Here is a 20,453-nt window from a genome sequence, read left to right as displayed (position 1 = left end):
TCTGGTAGTGGGTCGGCGATGCAGCGCTCTGGCAGCTGGGTATTGAAGGGGGGAGGGGCAAGGGGAGAAGTGAGAGGCGGCCTTGGGTTCGTTCTAGTAAGGGAAGGGGTGGGGGGAGAAGGGGTAGGAGGCGGGGGGGCCCGATCCGGCAAGGGGAGGGGTAGTCTGACGAAGGGGAAGGTGATGGGGGCCTCGATCCAACAAGAGAAGGGCGATCCGACAAAGGGAGGGCTTGGGAATACGCAATCCAGAGAGGGGACGTCGGATCAGAGGTGGAGACAGTGGTGTGGGGGCCAGGGGGAGGACGTCGGGACTCCAGCGGTGCGGTAGGAGAGAAGTGGGATTGGAGGTGGGGGACAGAGAGGAGACGGAGGGTGATCCGACAAAAGGAGGTCTCGAAAATACGCAATCCGATGAGAGAACATTGGATTAGAGGTGCGGACGGTAGCGCGAAGGTTGGGGGAAGGAGGTTGGAGGCTCTGGCGGTGCGATGGGGGAGAAGGGGGACCGAAGGTGGGGGGCAAGTGGGGAGGCAGTAGGGGACCCGGGGGGGTTTTAAGGTAGACTATTAGCGACGGCTAGCTTTCGTTGCTAATAGATACTTTAAAATTTAAATTTATAGCAATGACTTTGCCATTGCTAATAAGTATTTAAGCTATCACTAATAAGTCTATACAGAGCAGAAAAAATCTTGAGGGGAAGAAATTTAGGATTATTAGCGATAGCAATTTACCATCGCTAATAAGATAAATCCATCGTTAATAATTTTAAAAATAAATTAAAAAAATAAAATTACTTGATTATTAAAGATGGTAAAATATCGTCACTAATAAGATAACCTCATCACTAATAATCTTAGAACTATATTTAAAAAAATAAAATTATTTGATTATTAGTGGTGGCATAATAATATAACTCTGTTGCTAATAATTCTAGAATCAAATTTTAAAAAAAATAAAATTACTTCATATTAGAGACGCAACGTGCTGTCGCTAAAAGTCAAAACTGTCATCGCTCATATCTTTTTTTTTATGACGACAAGTTTGTTGGTCACCATTATCTGTCGGTAAAAATTATTATTAACAATGGCAAAATTACCGTCGCTAATAGCCGTCGGTAAAAACACATTTTCTTGTAGTGCCTATCGAATCGAAAAGGACTCCAAAAGGAGAGAGTAGCATCTGTCATAATCAAAATAGAAAAATAATCCGATGCAATCCTTAGAAAGTATTGCACCTAATGATGGGTTGCAATTGGATCCACCTAGTAGTTGTAAAGGCTCTGTTGATCCTCTCCCAAACTATGCTGGCACAATCTTGATAATTGTTGCACCAAGTAAACCCGAGTCTAGTAAATCCTCGATCTACTAACCCATATGTCTCAATAAACCCCCTAGACTCCATGTTATCAACATAGGGCTTGTCCCCCCTTCTCCTGGGGACCATCTATCCAATTGAAATCACCAGCAACTAAAGTGGAGATATCCTACCTAATCAAATTAGAGACCTTATGCCACAACACCCTTTGCTTCCTATAATCATTACTTTCATACACACTTGATAAGAGCCACGGTGCTCCATTTATTTTGAAGATTGCAATGACAACTTGCTGTTTACATCCATGGAAGACATCCACAGTAGCTACACCAATCCTCCATACTACAATGATATTCCGCCAACCCTCGAGACTCAATGGTATGGAAACCCCAAGACACCAGGAAGCAATGCCGAGAACGAGTTAAACTATTGTCTAACAACTGCATCTCTACAAGCACACAAATCTAGACCGTTGATGTATTAATCTTCTGAAGGTTGAATGTAATGAGGGCTTATCCACTTTCTGAGTGTTCCACAACATGATTTTCATCATATGGTCTTGTCGGATTAGGGGGCTGAATCCCTGGTACCAGCAGCCTTCACCTTACGCTCCAATCTCCATGCCTCCTTCATATCCAACTCTAGGACATACCTCTAATAGCCTTCAAAGTCATCTTCGACCAATAGAGTACCACCTCATGACCAAAACTATCCTAATGGCCTAGCCCAGTCGAGGTCCCCATAGCATCAATGGCCAGCATGGCCACTCCAAAACCCCTCTTCGACTTGCCTGTGCTGGAATCTAGATGTGGACTAGCTGTTGGACTCCTATGACCACCCTCCAATAGTGGCCTATCCCTCCCCCATTGGCTTGCTAGTTTTTGCCGTCTCCCTCATCTTGACCAAAGCATGCACAAGTTCCTCACACTGCGATAGGCTCCTCCCTACCCCAATCGTCGATGGTTTGGGTTGCTTGCCAGTCCCCACTAGCCTGGGGCGCACTAACCCCTCCAACTCCAGTGATCCCATTGATGGACGATGATCCACCTCCAACACCTCTACGGTGAGGGCAGCTTCCCCAATTGCTGGCCTAGAATTGCCTTTCCCACATGGGCCATAGATCGATAACCCAAGCAAGCTCGGATTTGACCACAGGCCCTCAGCTATCTTTTGGATCTAGGCCATTGGTACACTTGGGCTCTTGGCCCTCTTTAGATTGTGGTAGTCTACCTCCACCATCGTCAAATTGCATGGACTTGGGCCCTCCTCTCAGCCCAAGTCAATTTCCTCTCCACTTGGGCCCATATCCATCACAATCTTAAATGTTGACCTTCCCCCCACTTCGAAATCATCCGATTTGACTTGTCCAAGCTCAATTTTGCCGTCTCTTATCTATAGATGGATGGCAAGCGACCTTGCTCAATTTTTGCCCCCGATCTAACACTATAAGAAAAAGAATCTTTATCGATGGCTATTAGTGACGGCAAAATTGCCATCATTAATAATGCTTTTTACCTATAGTAAATGGTGATCAATAATTATGCCGTTGTAAAAAAAATATATTAGCAATGATGTTTTGGGCTTTTAGTGACGGCTGGTTGCATTGCTAATAAAAAATAATTTTATTTTTTTTAATTTGATCGTAGGATTATTAGAGACAGAGTGATCTTATTAGCGACAGCATTTTTCCGTCGCTAATAACCCTAAATTCCCTCCTTTGATTCTCCATGTGCCCTCGTTTTCCCCCACCCCACTCTCATTTTTTGGGTTGGCTCCCTCGTTGGTGATCGACATCCTTCCACTGATATCTCCCTCTCCGAGCCTCCAGCTAAGCCCCCGATCGCCTCCGATCCCTCTCTTTTCCCCGAGCCCCCGACCGCCTCCCCGAGCCTCCAGCCGTCTTGCGGAGCCCCCGTCCAGTCGAATCCTGAGCCCCCCACTGCCTCCTTAAGCCCCCGACCTGCCTCCACCCAGCCGCCTCCTCGAGTCTCCATCCATCAGATCTCGAGCCACTCGACTACCTCCCACCTCCTCAAGCCCCTCGACCGCCTTCTGCCTCTCCGAGCACCAGCCGCCTCCCCAAGTCCCCAACTCGCCTCTCCTGAGCTACCTCCAATCCCCCTCTTTCCCTCACCATTAGATCCGACTTCCTCAAGCCGTCGGCTACCTCTCTAAGCCCCAAGCTCCTGACCCACCTCCCTCCGGCCACCTCCTTAAGCCCCAAGCCACCGGCCCACCTCCCCAAGCCCCCGCCCACCTTCCGAGCTTGCAGCCCGCCTCTCTCTAGCTGCCTCCTCAAGCCTCAAGCAGCATCCTTGACCCCCTGGCCCGCCTCTTCGAGCCCTAGCCCGCCTCCCCCCTCTTCTCCTATCGTGCAGTGCCGTTTCTATACTGTAACATCCCCTCCATACCGCAGCACCGTCTTTATGGGTTTGGTGAGTATTAACGATGGCAGCGGTGGCAGTGATGGTGATGGCTGCATAGCAGTCGCCAAATATCGTTATTTTAAATTTTAATATTTTAAATTAATATTTATATAATTTAGTTAAATTAGATTTAATATTTAAATTAAATTAATAATATTTAATTAATTACAATTAATATTATTAATAATTTTATTAATTTTTAATAATATTATTAATTTTAATAATATTATTAAAATTAATATTATTCTCGGAAGGTGGAACCACTCCAGGAAGCTATCCAGCAAGAATAGCCCTACTGCCTTCGACGGCAGGGATTTAAGATCGGACCATCACTGGCAGACCGACTCTGACCTGCTTATCTACTCCGATGGCAGTTGGGGGAGCATTTCTCTTGGCCCTAGGTCCGGCTCAAAGTCTGAAAATTTTTTTGGACCGGATTCAAAGAGAAATGTGGCTTGGCCTAGCCCGACCCATTTTCAGTTCTATTTGCAATCTCGCTCGGTACTTTGGAACTTTCAGGATGGGATTTGTCTAGATGCAATGCTGGTGTGCTTGCGCAGCCTAGGGTCTGGAGAAATGCTCTAGAAGAACGGAAGATCAAATGAGAGGCCCTTGGTTTCAGGCAGAGAAAAGGGGAAGAAGAAGGGATAGAATGGTTTCAGGCAGAGGGAAGGGGGAAGAAGAGGAGATAGAAGAATGGAAGATCGAATGAGAGGCCCTTGATTTTAGGTAGAGGAAAGGGAGAAGAAGAGGGGATAGAAAAATAGAAGATCGAGCGAGGGACCCTTGGGGGACCGAGGATAAAATCTATCTCATGGGATAAAAGATAGTGGAAGGAGAATTGTGAGTTGCTTGGAAAGCGGGAGAATCGAGAAAATATCAGAGAATTTGTACTATGACTACTCATTGGGAAATAACTCTCTCTATCGAGTCGTGGTTCTTATGCTGTAAGGAGAGGTCGATGAGTGGTATGGCAGGTCTTTTAATTGTCCATGTAAGCTTCAATAATTTGGAGAAAAAGAGCTGCCTTTCTAGGACCCTTTTCCACAAGTGTATTTCCATTTTGTAGAAGTGGTAGCACCTTTTTCATGAGATGGGTTGAGAATCGTGAGTGAGAGGGGTGGGGGGCTCATGTCGGAAAAGAAACGAATGGTATCAAATGTGGTGGAAGTCAAATTGACTTTTATGCCCTTATGTCGTGCTCCTTCATGGGCATATGGGCATGTGGAATAGGGGGAAGTAATAAAGATTGTTTAGGTAAGGAAAGGATATAGTTGGGATAATTGGATGTGAATCTATTATTTTCTTTTAGCTTTTTGACCTGTTTTTTACTGGTGGCAGAGTTTTTTATAATCGATCACAAAAATGACACTTTCTTATTATCTCACTAGCTTTATATATTATATTGGTGTCACTTATTTTTGCTGCAGATAATACTTTTGAAAGATCTGTCAGTTGAGCTACCTAAAAAAAAAAATTAGGCAGTCTATGATTATGATACCTTTGGCATGAGGTATGCTAAACAACTGATATATTTGGCATGAGATATGTTATGGCTTCTTTTTCTTCTTCCCAAATGATGTTTTAAAACTGATGAGTATCGATGAATTTTGGTTGCTATATTCTTATGGTTGTCTTCTTATTTTTTCTGATGATGATCTAAACTAAATGGATATTGAAGTGACTAACTCTACAGATTGCTATGGCCTCTTTTTCTTCTACTCATATGACGTCTTAAAGCTGATGGGTGCCGAAGATTAGATTTTATAAACATATATACTCAACTTTATTCGACTTTATTCATATATACTGGACTAGATTTTTTTAACATATATAATTTTTTAACGTTGTCCTTGATCTGCGGCAGATCGCGCACCACAGTAGACCTATCTCTAGATTTGCCGACCGATGTCGATCCTCTATCAGAGAAATCAGATATTACGTAAGATTGTGAGTTAGCATCTACAATGTATCAGTAGAAAAATAATTTTTATCCAGCAGTACATGATAATATGTTGGTCTACTGATCTCCTGAATGAAAATAAAATATAGATAAATTGATATAAAATTATTTTGAAAACTAGATAAATTGTGTTAACCACAGTTTCTAATCAAAATCATTATAACGTTACTTACTACTCCAAGCATACAAAATACCACATTACTTTTATAAACGTGATACAAAGTTAAGGTATCATGATATACAGCTGAATAAATATGATATATGGTTATTTTATTCTGATACAAAGTTAATCCAATATGATATATAGTTAGTTTTATTTTCAAAGATTATAGATTATATCTTCCCAAGGTCGAAATTGTCACAGCTGAAGAGAGAGCTCTGGAGGAGAGGGCTCTTATGCAACCAGCTCGCATAGTTCTACGGCATATATACCATGTGGTAAATTTTGATACTTTAGATATTCTCTTTTATATTTTTTATCTTTTATTATCTAATATAACATTCTTTATGATGTCTTGATACTTTTAGATTCAGATGATGTGGGGTCACCAGTGACCCCTCACTCACATGGAGCAGCGTCCGATTCTCAAAGTCAGTGGCATGGTAGAGGATCCGTCCGGCTTGCGGCACCTTCAACTTGATCGAAGGATAGAGAGCTTGTCCATATTCAGAGCCGCTCGTAAGTACTATATCTTCACTGAATATATTTAAAATTTATCCATTTTAGAGACTAACATTTATTATTCAAAATCAATTTTGCAGCACATTTACAGAGTCTAAGGTGTCTCGTATGGTTACCGAGATCATCCGACGATTGATGTTGGGGTCGGTGAATGAGTTCTCCAATTAGCCATCGGGGGCTTATGATGCAGCTTGGAAGATGTTTCTGGTAAGTAAAGATGTTTAATTTTTAAATTTGTGATAGATTTGTATTCTATTTATTAATACATGGTTACTTCTACTTATAGGGATACTATCGATTCGAGACTCCTCAAGATGAGGCGGCGAGCAGTCGGACCTTCGAGAAGGTGGCTATGTGGAGGTTCTAGGATGGACTGTACAGCCTTCAGTAGTCTGCCATACAGCACTCCAGTTTCGAGTCACTATCAGACTGGAAGTCTTACATAGATCATTGAATGCGGACGGACATATGATAGGCCCTCTGTGACCAGCGGAGTAATGAAGAGTACTCTAGTAGGCGGCAAAGGGTATGGTAGAATCGATTCGCCAGTAGCATCCAATCAAGCATACTGACAGCTTCATTGGCACACATGTTGTGGCCGATAGGTTAGTAAAATTCTACACTTAAATTAATTTCATATTGAATTAATCATATGTATATTTTAATTAATTTAATTTTATTATTTATTTATTGTAGACATGGTAATTAGGTCGTGCACCAGGACAACTGCAGATATGGGAGGCCACACACCAGTCTAGGAGGACTGGTGATTACTGAGATCCTCGATTTAGACAGATCACGGTAATAACTTAAAATATTATTTATTAAATTTTTATATATACTGATATATATGGACTAATGAATTTCTAAACTATATAGACGGATTACATAGAGTATCTCCTATTATGGCATGGTGAGGACCCATCCTCTCAGCCGCTTCTTGACCTTAAGGGATGGCTCAGGACCACCGGAGGGGTGAGTAGGAGCTGGATCATAGGATTTGACCACAGCTTTGACCCTTCAGTAGCTCGAAACTCTTTGTCGACGTCCTCCTCTCAGGGCTTGATGATCCAGACGTGGGCTGACACACATGTGGAGGAGGTCATGCAGAGGCTTTGGAGCTAGCGACCTTAGAGCTTTCGAGACACTGTCCGCGATAAGATCGTTAAGATTCTTCAGGATCCATATCTACATGATCAGTTGGGCTCGTTGTCACAGCCATCACAGCAGGTAAGTCTATTAATAATTTTTTTATTTATTTTAAATTTTTATATTTAGAAGCTTCACATATTTAAACTTAAGTATGGAAAAAAGATCTGGAGATAAAAATTCAATCTAACCATCCAAACGATGGATTGGAGGTGTCTATATTTTCGAATCATCAAATGAAATATGTAGGAACAATCTGTTCGAGAATCGGAGTAGTATATCGAAATATATATCTCCGTATCGATATATACACTTTCGTATCGAAACTTATTAATAATATATTTTTTTATTACAGAATGCTATGACATCCGGCTTTCATCCACTAGTTGTTGGAGAGGACGTACAGGAGGAGGATGATGAGGAGGATCTTACATGATTTTTCTATTTGATATGTATATAATATTTAAACTTGTAAAGCAATATAAATTTGTAACATAGTATAATTTATATTTTTAATATTATATAATTTATTTTTTATTTTTTATTATATTAAATAATTATTATTTTATTTATAATATATTTTAAAAAATATTATTGCTTATTACTGTGATTAAAATAGATTTAAAAATATTTAATTATAAATTTTTTTTAAAAAAAATTATTAGCGATGCATTAGCGACGGCAGTACGTTCTAATAATTTTTTAAAATTTTAATTAAAAAAAAATAAAATTATTAGTGATGATTTTTTATTGCTAATACTAACGTTAATTATCATTATTAAAGATGATAAAATTATTAATAATAATAATAATAATTAATAATAAAATTATTTCTATCAAAATTTTAGCCACGACGTCCTATCACTAAAATCACTAAAAGTCCGTATTTTTTAGCTGCGCCGGGGGGACCTTGGGAAGGTCAGATGTTATCTCAGAGAACTCTGCCGAGTTGAGGATGAGTTCGGCCCCAGTGAGTCTGGGTTAGACTCGATCTCCTTCCTCCCCTTTGCGCTCGCCCATGGTGCCCTCAGTTGCCTGAGCTTGGATCTGACTGGCCATGGGCCCAACCATGGATGAGCCACCTGAGCCAAGCCCCTTCTTCATTGTCATCAGAACCACGATCTCCCGCACCTTCCACCACCTTCAGCGATGAGGCACCTAGACTCCAGCCACTCCCTCCTACTTCCATAAAATTCTCTGTCCGCAAAAGATAGTCGCTCCCATCTAAGTTTGAATCAGCCTGTGAAAATCTGCACCCCTCATCGGTGTGCCTGAGCTGGTTGCACTAGTAGCGTGCAACCGGTTTATTCTCGTGGATGAGAGCTGCGAGGATACCTCTCCTCTCCCTGATCGACACCTCGGCCTTCAATGGCTTCGCTAAGTCAATCTCGACTTGAATCTGAGCAAACCCTAGTTTTCGGACCTAATCAGTGAAGTCATCCATTGCTAAAGGTTTCCCTGCCTCTACTGCGATTCTGAGGATGGTCGCTTCTTCTAATATTCAATTGGTAGCCCAGGCAACCTTATCCACACCATCATCCGCCGGACCACATTCGCGCCCGGCATGAAATCAGGCATCCATGGCTCCACGGCCAGCAACTGACAGGCAACAAACCAGGGTCCTCCCTTGACGATGGCGCAGTCCACCTTCGATTGGAAAAAGAATAGTTGGTGGTCCTCCACCCATGAGAACTTCGCCCCCACCACACTGTAACTTTCTTCTGTCCTTAAAATCCTTTACGATCCACTCTAACAGGACCCTCGGACCCAAGCTTCAAATGATCACGCCAACCCCCTCCCATTGTTTCCTTGATTCTCCTATCTCCTCCTTCGGGAACTGAATGACTTTGGTAAAGTACCTTTGCAACTTCTCCACTTCCTCCTCTGTGATTTTGTGTCATGTCTACACTGACTGCCAAGGGGGACCTTGGGCAAGCCTCGCCCATGACCGGTTTCTTTTGTCGGAACCCGACAATGCCCGGCCATTGTCGCACCTAGCTCCAGCTTTAGCCCGTCTCGATCTATTGCTTCACTTCACAACCCAACACATGCCGGATGAAATGCCACAGAGTCGCACGACTATCAAAGCAATCGCTTTCACTTGGCGGACTTTTCCCTGCTTTAGCTTTACATTTGCTTGGTCTTTCAAGGGTAAGATCTCAGTCCCTTCCTGCATCCCAAGTTAGGAACTACTCGTTGGATAAAATATAACCTGTTTTACCGAGACAGTATGCAGTATGTGGCCAGAGATTCTTTATCATCATCGTCACAAAAACAAAAACAATTTTTTTTGTTTTTAAAAAAAAGGAAAGCACTACCCCATGGATTCTCGCTGAGATGAGAAAGTGCATCTCATAGCAGACTTATAGGTAAATTCGAATTGCATACATATTTTTTGCCGAAAGAAAATTGCTAAAACATTAAATCTCTTACAAACAACTTTTACTTAGAAAAGGTGATACAGCCTAACAAATTGTGCATGCTGGTGAGGGTCCAGGTACTAGTGGTACACTGCTGATGGCCACCGGACGTGCGGAAATTTCAAAACGCCCGAGTCCAGTTGTTTTCTGGTCTTTATTATTTCCTCTCTTTTATCACCCAAACGTGGTTCCAAATCATGCATGGCCAAAGCCAGTTTGTCCAATAGCCACTGTATGAGACAAGACAAATGGAGCTAACTACTAGGCTGAGTGGTGCCAATCGTGCTGTGCACTTATATCCGGAATTAACTATAATTTATTTGTTGGTTAGCTTCTTGCATGATAATTTATAGATTTCTTGGATCATGTGAGACTGTCAGAAAAGACAAAAGCCAGAAAGGATGCTTCTCCTTCCCTTTATTCCTCCCTCCCCCTACGTTGGAGAACTCAAGAAAGGAAGAAAAAATTTTCTGCGATTGAAAATGTAACAAAGAAGCAACCGGCCAAGAGATGCATAATAATTTAGTTTTAAGTAAATCAATGGAACATGGGAAGATTCCAATGAACCACGACTAGTTGATGTAAGAAATACCGAGAACAGTCAACTTCAACTGATCATCACTTCGTGGGAGGTCATGGAGTTTGTCAGTGGGTCTCCATGGCATTAACTTTGTGTGGAAGATAGAGCAGCTCGCAGTGAGAGGAGTTCAGTCAGTTGCCCCTCCATAAAAAGGGAAGGAGAGTAGTTAAAAAAAAAAAAAGGAGCCTGACCAGTCTGTTGTTCTACATTTCAACATGTTGTGCTGTCTGATCTGTATGTGAAGCTGGACCATCACTTTAATGAAGAGATTGTTTAAGTGTCCAGCAACACCCCATCTCACTCCAGAATACAAATCAAATGAGGAAAGGATGAACGTGACCTAATAGTTCACCAGAAACAATCTCTTGCCTTCCTCTCTTTTTCCTCTCAAGTGGGAATCTAATTAAGAAAAGGCCCCGGGATGCTTACTTCTCACCAACTCTGGACAAGAGCTCCTGAACCATGCACCGTCGGCAAAGTCGTACACACCGCTGCATTATCTGATCACATGCATGCATTCAAAAAGCAGGCTGCTTTGCTAATCATCACTGGAGAAAATATTATTTAAGCTCCTCGAATTATATTTTAATGCTTGCATGTTTTTGTATGGGCTTGTATTAAAGGGAAAAGGAGCTAAAATATAATCCCAATTGAATTCATGTGATGAACAAGATTAACAGTTTTCTTTATTAGAACAAACAAACCAAGGGTCTTCACTATATTAGGATGATTGGACATTACCATCCTTTCTTAATAACGAACAACGAGTGTGCAGAGAAGAAAAGCTTTATCACTTGTCTTGGAGAAATTATTCCCTACACTGCATACATCACGTGGTTGTGAATGCCACCAATTACAATAGCTCATTTCTGGAGTGGTGCACGGATACGCATACTTGAATGGAATCTACAGGAACGGGCACCTATGATTGGTGGTACATGCAGTGCAGGGAACAATTTGTCCTTTCTAAGGCCACATGGACTGCAAAGGCTATCCCGTTCCATGGATATTGATGCTGCTAGGTGTATACACCAAGACGAATTCTAACAAAGTGAATAATTTCCATGTGCTTGCTGCATATGATTTTCTATTCGAATTGTAATAAAAGAAAGATGAGATAAATGAACCATATGTAACTGAAAGTGAGAACGCGAGAATGTACACAAAGTGCAAACATAGGCAGAATAAGTCTGCCTGGGTCATAGCAAATTAAACTCTATGAGCTTGTAACAAGTCATTGTTTTATGACAATGATATGGGCTTAATTTAGATGCAACCAACTTGCTATAAGGAAAAACTATCTAACTATACTCCAAAGTTTTAAAACCATGATTTTGACCTAATCAAGTGCATGATCTGATTGACTTGATTCAACCGGCATGATCACCTAATTTGAATTGGTCAAGAGTAAACTGACCTTAGTCGGGAGAAGAAAAAGAGAGAGAGAGGGAGGAAGAAAGAAAAGAAGGAAGGAAAAAGAGGAAGTGGGGCCGTCGGACGGCCTTCGGCTGACCGTCGTGATCGTCGGATGGTGCAGTCCATCCACACACTGTGCCACGGGTGTGAAACAGGAGCGACGCTCTTGTTTCACAATTTTTTTAAAAATATTGAAACTTAAGTGAAGCCAGCAAATACTTTGTCGATTTTATTGATTTTAATTTTTTAAAAAAAATTTTAAACAGTGAAGCCCATAAACTATTTGCCAGCTTCATTGTTGACCTTCGTTTTTAAAAAAGAGGATCGCGTGAATAGAGGCGACAGCCCCTGTTTTGCGACCGCAACACCTCACGTGCCGTTTCCACCACCCCCTTCTCCAGTCTGGGCGAAACCCACATCCGCGACTGCGACGCCACCTGCTCCCATCTTCGATAATCTCCCTCTTTCTCTCTCTCCTTTCTCGCTCGTTTTAAAATTCTATCAGACGAACTGACGAGCCGCAGATGCTTTCGCAGCTCTCTGGTGGCCGTAGCGAGCCAGCACCGGCCTCCAACAGCTCCCACCTCTCTTCTTCTCCTCCTCTCTCTCTCTTTCTTACTTTCCTTTTTTTTTCCTTCCTCTCCTGTCGGTATACTGTTTGAACCAGCTGAACCATGCTGATTTTCCGTTTGTCCGGCTCGATATGGAATGTACCAGCCGGTTCAATATGGTACAATATTTTATGGTCCAGAAACTTGATTCGTGATGTGTAATTATGCAAATAATTTTTGGGCCGTATACTTAACGTACTCAAATGGCTCCAGCGGCAACGGCAAGAGTATGGTGATAAACTAATTCAAATTTAGACTCAAACAATTGAAAAAATTATGACTACAAGCAAAGTCCAGGTCTTGACCATCTCATCTCCACCCTGCGTATTGCCCTCTTCAAACTGCCAAACAATATTTTATATCAAGAAATAGAAATTAAACAGTCTCAACAATTTTAAAAAATAAATTTTAGGAGATTTGAATATCTGATACTCACATTGCAACTATATATAGTAAATTTTAAATCCCAAACGAATACTTATCAGCAATCTAAGCTAGATGAAAAATAATTACATGCGACCTGGCCCGATAACCACTCATGTCAATTTTCAATTAAAATTAGGTCTGACAACATTTTCAATCTTTTTCTTTGCAGTTGATGACAAACTTTGACCTCATCCATGCGCTAAATTCAGCTTCGCTATGGAGACCAACGATAGAGGCGCAAACAATGGTGTTGCAATCACACATGAATGCATGTGGTCCTGCATAGCTGTTTGTCCATTTTTGGGCATTCCATCATTAAAAAAAAAAAAAACAGTTATTTTTTATCCGCCTGAGTTGTTCCACAATTCATGCTTGGTCAACTAAAACCCACTCCAGATCCATTCCTTCTACTTTTTTAAAATTTTTTCAGCATATAATCACCACGTTTTCACCTAGAAAATAATAACAATAACGATAATGATCCATGAAAGAACATAAACCACATGTATTCTCAAGGATATAACAACAACAATAATGATAATAATAATAATACTAGCAATTATTATTCTTCTTCTTCTAACTACGGCGCCTTCCACGTACTATAACATATAATATTTGCCGATCTCTTTTCTTAGATTGCACTACCCTGCATAGCGGGTCAGAGTGCATATTTTAAACAATCATTAGCGAAGGAGAAGATAAAAAAAATTCATGATGCCTTCGAGACCGGAGCGTGGCGTGGCCAGCTTTTGGAGGTTTAATTTCTTGTCCTCCCCCCTCATGGCCTTTGTTTTCTATGAACTCCTAATAATTGAGCTCTTTGGAATACTCGAACAGGATTCTTATAAAGCCAGAGATGAGGATGATACGCTGTACTCAATCGATGCATGGGAGATGAAGAAGATGACCCTATATATGATATCAGAACTTTTAAAACTGTATTAATTTGATTTCAATTTTAGGTAGAGTTCAGCATCTTGTGTTCATAGCGGGACACATGCAATTATGTAATTAGGAGCATAGATATAGGTTTACTTTGATCTCACCAGGAATTTTTCTATTACTATAATTTTGTATAATATACACATACTTTGGATACTGCTTTTTAAAGAAAATGGGGACTAAATAAAAAGCAGTGTATTTCCTTTATGATATAGGTGTTTATAAATACACCGATGTAGAGATATATACAGTTCAGTTATATATTTGATTCAACTGCAACTTTGCAATATTGTAATTTCAAAGATATGAATCCTATGAAAGGTTTTCACTCTCATGTCTTTTTGTTTAGTATGTCTCGGAATACCTCATGTTATCTACACCCAAGGATTGTTGGTTTTGTATATATTAGTCTCCAATAATAGATGAATAAGATTCTAGAATTTGACTCAATTATTGTAGGTCAAAGAGTATGTAATTTGTGTGAACAAAAAATAAAAGGAACATGCATATAAATTCCATTATGCTACTTTAAACTTAGCCCCCATCTTGTTAGTTAGTGTAGAGTATGTTATGCTGCACGCAAACATTATTTTTTGGAATTTTAAGTGGATTGCTCCCGGCGTTCCTCTTGAATTCGGTGCATCTGAATCAAATTGTTACTATTTACAGACATTCAAGTTTTCCTTCTATTGCATTGCAATTACATAAAAATGTACCAATATATCTCACATGGCAATGTAAACAGATAAAAGAAATTATTAGAATTCTACCAAAAAAAGAAATTATTAGAAAACTTGGAAAATTAATAAATGAAGCCTATAAGATCGATCTCACCATGCCAACTTCTAATTAAAAGGTGCCGGAGTTATCATGGGGATCTCCATTTTTTTCCCCTGCCTGCCATGACGTCATCTTTTTCTATGACTGTTTCTCCTACAATCCTCGCCCCTGCAACTTGCTGACACCCTTTAGAATGTCATGTAACAGGCGACTTCATTTTTTATCTATTTACTTATATTTATTTTATTTTTTTTGGTGCAATACTTGTATTTATTTTATTCGCTCACCAATTCCACTTGCGGAAGCGGCACCAGAAGGAGGCGTGCGCATGAAGCCTCGAACGGAAGACTGGTCAAACCACTCGCCCACGCGCAGAGCCTCGTCTGATGCCGTCTTCTCTGATGCCCATTACGAATCTCGAGGCCAACCGACAAATCCAACGGTCTGATGCTCTATTTTACCATCGAAACTTCTATAACCCAAGCGAAGCGTTCCCGACAAGCTTGCCACGTATATCCAGCTACAGCCAATTAAAAGTCACCACGTTTACGTACGGAAATGACAGGTCCAGAGAGAAAGGGCAGGCTGTCGGAAGTCGAGCCGAGCTCAGTTATCAAAATGTACTCACAGATATCCCTATGGGATCACCCAATCTGCCGTACGTGTCTCGGCGAAGAAACCATCTCGTCCGCCCCTTTATATGGCTGGGAGATTCGTGTCCCCGCATAGAAATTATTATTCTGACGATATGTATCTTATAATTGCCACGGACCCAAAGTGGATTGGTCCAGTTCACATGGACGTCCTTCGTCACATCAGGCGCCAGCTGGCGACATCACGAGGCGACACGTCTCGGGCTCCGTAAAGCCCGATCGTCGTCCAAGTTAAACGCTCCTCCTCCTCTGACCGAACTGCCCCTCGCCTCTCACTCCACCAGAGGTCCACCGAACCAATGGCCAGTGATGCTGATGGTGACGATCAAGTTGGTGGGGAGTGTATGGACGGATGGGGGCATCGAGGGTTTCGATAATTGCAGGCAACTTGATGCACACGCTCACCGCCGAAGTAGACACCCAATCGGCAACCGGTAAGAGTTTTTAACAGAAGGCCAGGAGTCTCTTTGGTGGTCCATCGGGCCATTGACCGGCAGAATATTGCTATCTCCAGGCTGGAGGGACCCACTCGGCCCGCCCCCAACAGCCTTCCGAACCTACGACCCGCGTTGGATGCCGGACCACTGGAAGGGCAAGGTCGTAATTTCGAATTTGAGGGTATTTTCGTAATTGGAAGAAGAAACGAGCCGGAGACGTGCTGTGTGGACGCCGCTTTCTTTAATTCACATCAGCAAATCCGCTCCTCGCGTTCCCGCCGTCTGACGACCATTTCCCGTATTGAAACCACAGCACCCCCTCCGCCCTTCTCACGCTCCCTTGAGGAGGAGAGGAGAGAAAGCTCGGTGCAGCCCCGTCTAATGGCGAGATCGAAGACGAAGCAGCTCTCCTACATCGCGGTGCCCTCTAAGGTCATCCACTCCTTGTCCTCCTCGTCTCTCCAGAACCTCATCCTCTCCCCCAAGAAGTCCTCGCGGTCCGGGAACCGCCTCTTCTCCCTCTCCATAAGCCCAAGGTTCTTTCTTTTGTTCCTCTTTATTTTCGCTCTGGTCGGAACGTTACAGATCGGGTTCCGCCTCGACCCGCTTCTCCCCTTCTCGCCGATGCCTTGCTCCACCGACGGCCGAGGGATAACGGCGTCGGCCGTCGTACGGACGACCGATTCAAGGTTCCCGATCACGGCGGTGGCTGGAGGAGAGGGTGGAAGGAGGAGGAGGAGGAGTTCTGGAGGCAACCGGAGGGAATGGGGTACCGGCCGTGCCTTCAGTTCAGCAAGGAATACCGGCGGCAGAGCGAGGCGGTGCGGGCGGACCGGCGCAAGTACCTCCTGGTTGTGGTCTCCGGCGGGGTGAACCAGCAGCGGAACCAGATCGTCGACGCAGTTGTCATCGCCCGGATCCTCGGTGCCGCCCTTGTCGTCCCCATCCTCCAAGTCAACGTCATCTGGGGGGATGAAAGGTATTGTCATCGTCGCCGGAATCCCGATCGCTGCCTAAATTTAGAGTGGCCCCTCTTTCCCTTACTCTTGTTGTTATTTTTTTCCTAACAAATTTGGAATCCTATCCCAAAATAGATTTTCTTGATCTTTTCCCGATATTTTGGGGAAAGGAATTAAGAACCTATTCCTTTAGCTGACTTGAATTGGACGATTTTTGGATAAATTCGCCATATTTAACGTTTGGAAACAGCGTTTCCGTTCCCGGTTCTTGAGAGCTCTACTCTTGTTGCAATATTTCCGTTAATATTTTGATGGGTCGCGCTCTGTTCTGGGTATAGGCTTACCGCTGTGGGCTTACCTATCGGTGAGAAATCTAACGTTTGTATCGTTGTGTGCGATTTGGGCAGCGAATTCTCTGATATATTCGATCTGGAGCATTTCAAGAGAGTTCTTGCGGACGACGTGCGGGTGGTGTCGTCGCTGCCGTCGACCCATATAATGACGAGGCCGGTGGAGGAGAAGCGAACCCCTCTCCATGTGTCACCGCGTTGGATTCGGTCAAGGTATCTCAAGCGGGTGAGTTCTTTTGTTTCCCAATCCTGTGGCTTCTTCTCATATCGCAATTTGATATTGTTTGATTTAAAAAAAAAAAGGGACATTGTTAAAATGTAGTCAAACATTACAAACAAAATATAACAAGAAAGGGTTGGAATTGTTTTTGGAGAATTATATCAGCTGCATTAACTAAAGTTTAATCCTTAGTTTCTAGGTGTCGGGCACTAGTGCTTAGGAGTTGCATTATTTTGTCGTTTATGAAGTTTGCTAGATGTCTGAGACTCCAATTTCTTAAACTGGCAACACATAGTTGGCAGGTGGTACCTTCAAAAGAATTGCATCGCCCAGTAGATGATTAACATCAACAGAAGTTCTAGTACTAATATCTAATAAGTGGGCAATTCGTAGCAAAATAGTTATAATGATTGGATTGTCATGGTGATCTTATTTCTATGCCATCATTTGAAAAATTCCTCAGCAAATTTGGTGGACTTTGCAGAAAGATGACACTGTTTATATATTACTGTATTGATCTATGTTATGTATGACGAAGCACTAAGAAGGAAGATGCTTTACATGGATATCAAAATTAGTCCCTTCTTCAGAACTGGTCATTTATATCGTGTTCTCCCTTTTCAGCTGAAAAGAGAAGGGGTTTTGCTTCTGCGCGGATTGGATTCCAGGCTGTCAAAAGACCTTCCACCCGATCTCCAAAAGCTTCGATGCAAGGTAATCAAACTCTCCAATGTTTTTCTTTTTTTCTGGCTGGATTCTGTCTCGGTTTAATCTGCATTAAACTGCCCATTATGATCAAACATGTGACTAACTTTGCAATTCCTTGAATGGTTCTAGGTTGCATTCGAAGCATTGAGGTTCTCAGCTCCCATATTGGAGTTTGGCAACGAGCTTGCCATGAGGATGCGGAGTAAGGGGCCATACCTTGCACTACATCTACGAATGGAGAAGGATGTATGGGTGAGAACTGGTTGTCTTCCTGGCTTGAGCCCTGAGCATGATGAGATCATTCAAGAAGAAAGGAAGCGCAGACCAGAGCTCCTCACTGCAAGATCCAACATGACTTACCATCAACGCAAGCTTGCTGGCCTCTGCCCGTTAAATGCACCAGAAGTCACCAGGTATGGGTGGCACATTCTGTTGAACCTAGCATAAGCCCATTTTCATATCTTCCTTACCTAATATGAGATTCTTTGTGAAATTGTTGTTGATCAGACTGCTTAAAGCACTGGGAGCACCTAAAGATGCGAGGATATACTGGGCTGGTGGGGAACCATTTGGTGGATTGGCTGCCTTGCAGCCACTAACCAGAGAGTTCCCCCATTTCTACAGCAAGGAGAATCTATCCCTGCCTGGTGAACTGCAGCCATTTGCCAACAAGTCTTCTCTTCTAGCTGCCATTGACTACATAGTTTGCGAGCAGAGTGATGTCTTCATGCCTTCCCATGGAGGGAATATGGGACATCTGATGCAGGGGCACAGGGCATTTTCAGGGCACAGGAAGTTCATAACCCCGAACAAGCGGCAGATGCTCCCTTACTTCCTTGACACCTCACTTCCTGAATCTGAGTTCAACGGAATCATAAAAGAACTGCACAAGGGATCTCTTGGGCAGCCCGAGTTTAGGAAGGTCGGGAGGGATGTCACAGCCTATCCAGTTCCTGAGTGCATGTGCAACAATACGAGCACAAGGTCACCATTGTAGCCAGAGTTTGAAGGAATTTTGTCTTCATTGGACTAGATTGCAATGGGGCACTCTTTAGCAACATCACCGTTGAGTTTTCACAGCGAAGCCGAGGCATTGGGGATCAATTTCAAAATATGAGGGCTTCCTGCTGGTCTGGAAGCCAACATTTTGCCAGGGAGGCCAGTGTGGTGGTTCTCTCCATCTGAAAACAGAGAGTGGTGGGTTTCTCTCCATCTGAAAACAGGTTCATGTCATATATACAGAAGTATAATGATGCACAGATAGACAGCTCCAAACTAATTTGCACCAAGAGCCCTTCTTTCCTGTATGTATATTGCTGTTGTTGTTCATTATATATTGGGAATCAATTATGGGGATGATTCTTTGATTATTTCTAGCACTTGTATGATGTATCCAGCGAACTTGTTATGCATACAGTTCCATTGTCAAATATGAGGTATCATAAATGATCATTCTGGTCACGCTTTTGGTTATGGTGAAAAAGCCTTGCTTGCGTTTGCCCCCTAATTTAATTTCCTAAAGATTCTGATAATCGGAAGTGAACACCTTGAAGTGGTTCCTTAGGCAGGTTTCTCTTTCAGAATGTTTACCTTCGAGCAACTTTCCTGTTTTAGAGAGATTGGATTGAACCTCCCAATCCTTCCAAACCTCGAATTGTTTTCTTCTTAAACTGACCAAAATTTGTCTGCGGTCAATAGTTTATTGTTACATATTTATTATTTTTCACAGCTTCCTACCATGTAAAAGCCATTATTTAATTTCAGACATGGAATATATGGCTCAAAGTTTGGAGTTTTTGGTGTGTATGCCCTTGTAATATCCTTTTTTTTTTATTGGCGTAATGTATGTTTGTCCATACGTTTGCAAACTTGAAGCGAAATTGTCTACCAAAAAGGTATCTACTCTCCGGTTGTTCAGAGTAGGGTGCTTCGGGTCCTTTGGGACTGTTTCACAGAGGGGACTATACTCTGTTTTGGGTACGGCCCGGTGTGTTAGTAGGCTCCCCTGTTTCTGGATGTTGTGATAGAGGATCATGAGGTAGTGGGGGTAGTTAGAGTGGAGTCAGTTGGCTTGTTTGGTTGGTACATCCTGCCTCATTTTCCTTCCCTGACCAACCGGGTGTCTCTTATTCCATTGATCAATGCGTTCCTTTTTCACAACCACGCAAATGGTTGGCCCAGCCACTGTTGCTAAAAAGAAAAGAGAAAAAACAGTGTAACCGCACAAGAAAGCTAGTTACAGGGTTGTAGATGTCGATTGAAAGTTTGAAAAGGTACCCCACTCGGAAAAAAAAAGGCCATATCTTGAAAGGCAAGAAAGGATGAAGCCTTTTTACAATGATCTCGATCTCGATTAGTCCAAGATGATGCACAAGATCCGTGTCATCTCTGCACAGAGTCCCACATGCATCCTCG

The 20,453-nt window shown here is 42.5% G+C and overlaps 1 non-coding gene across 1 annotated transcript; it reads left to right on the top strand.

The window, feature by feature from the left end:
• The first annotated feature begins 16,063 nt into the window (after positions 1-16,063).
• LOC105061260 (O-fucosyltransferase 20) lies at positions 16,064-19,505 on the top strand. The gene is made up of 5 exons (XR_012134296.1): positions 16,064-16,780; positions 17,168-17,336; positions 17,955-18,044; positions 18,168-18,451; positions 18,546-19,505. It is a non-coding gene; the product is annotated as an O-fucosyltransferase 20 (transcript).
• Positions 19,506-20,453: the final 948 nt, after the last annotated feature.

This window comes from Elaeis guineensis, chromosome 1, assembly GCF_000442705.2.
Source record: "Elaeis guineensis isolate ETL-2024a chromosome 1, EG11, whole genome shotgun sequence".
Taxonomy (NCBI): Eukaryota; Viridiplantae; Streptophyta; class Magnoliopsida; order Arecales; family Arecaceae; genus Elaeis; species Elaeis guineensis.
Note: the sequence above shows the minus strand (reverse complement) of the source record. Positions and strands in the feature narration are given on the sequence as shown.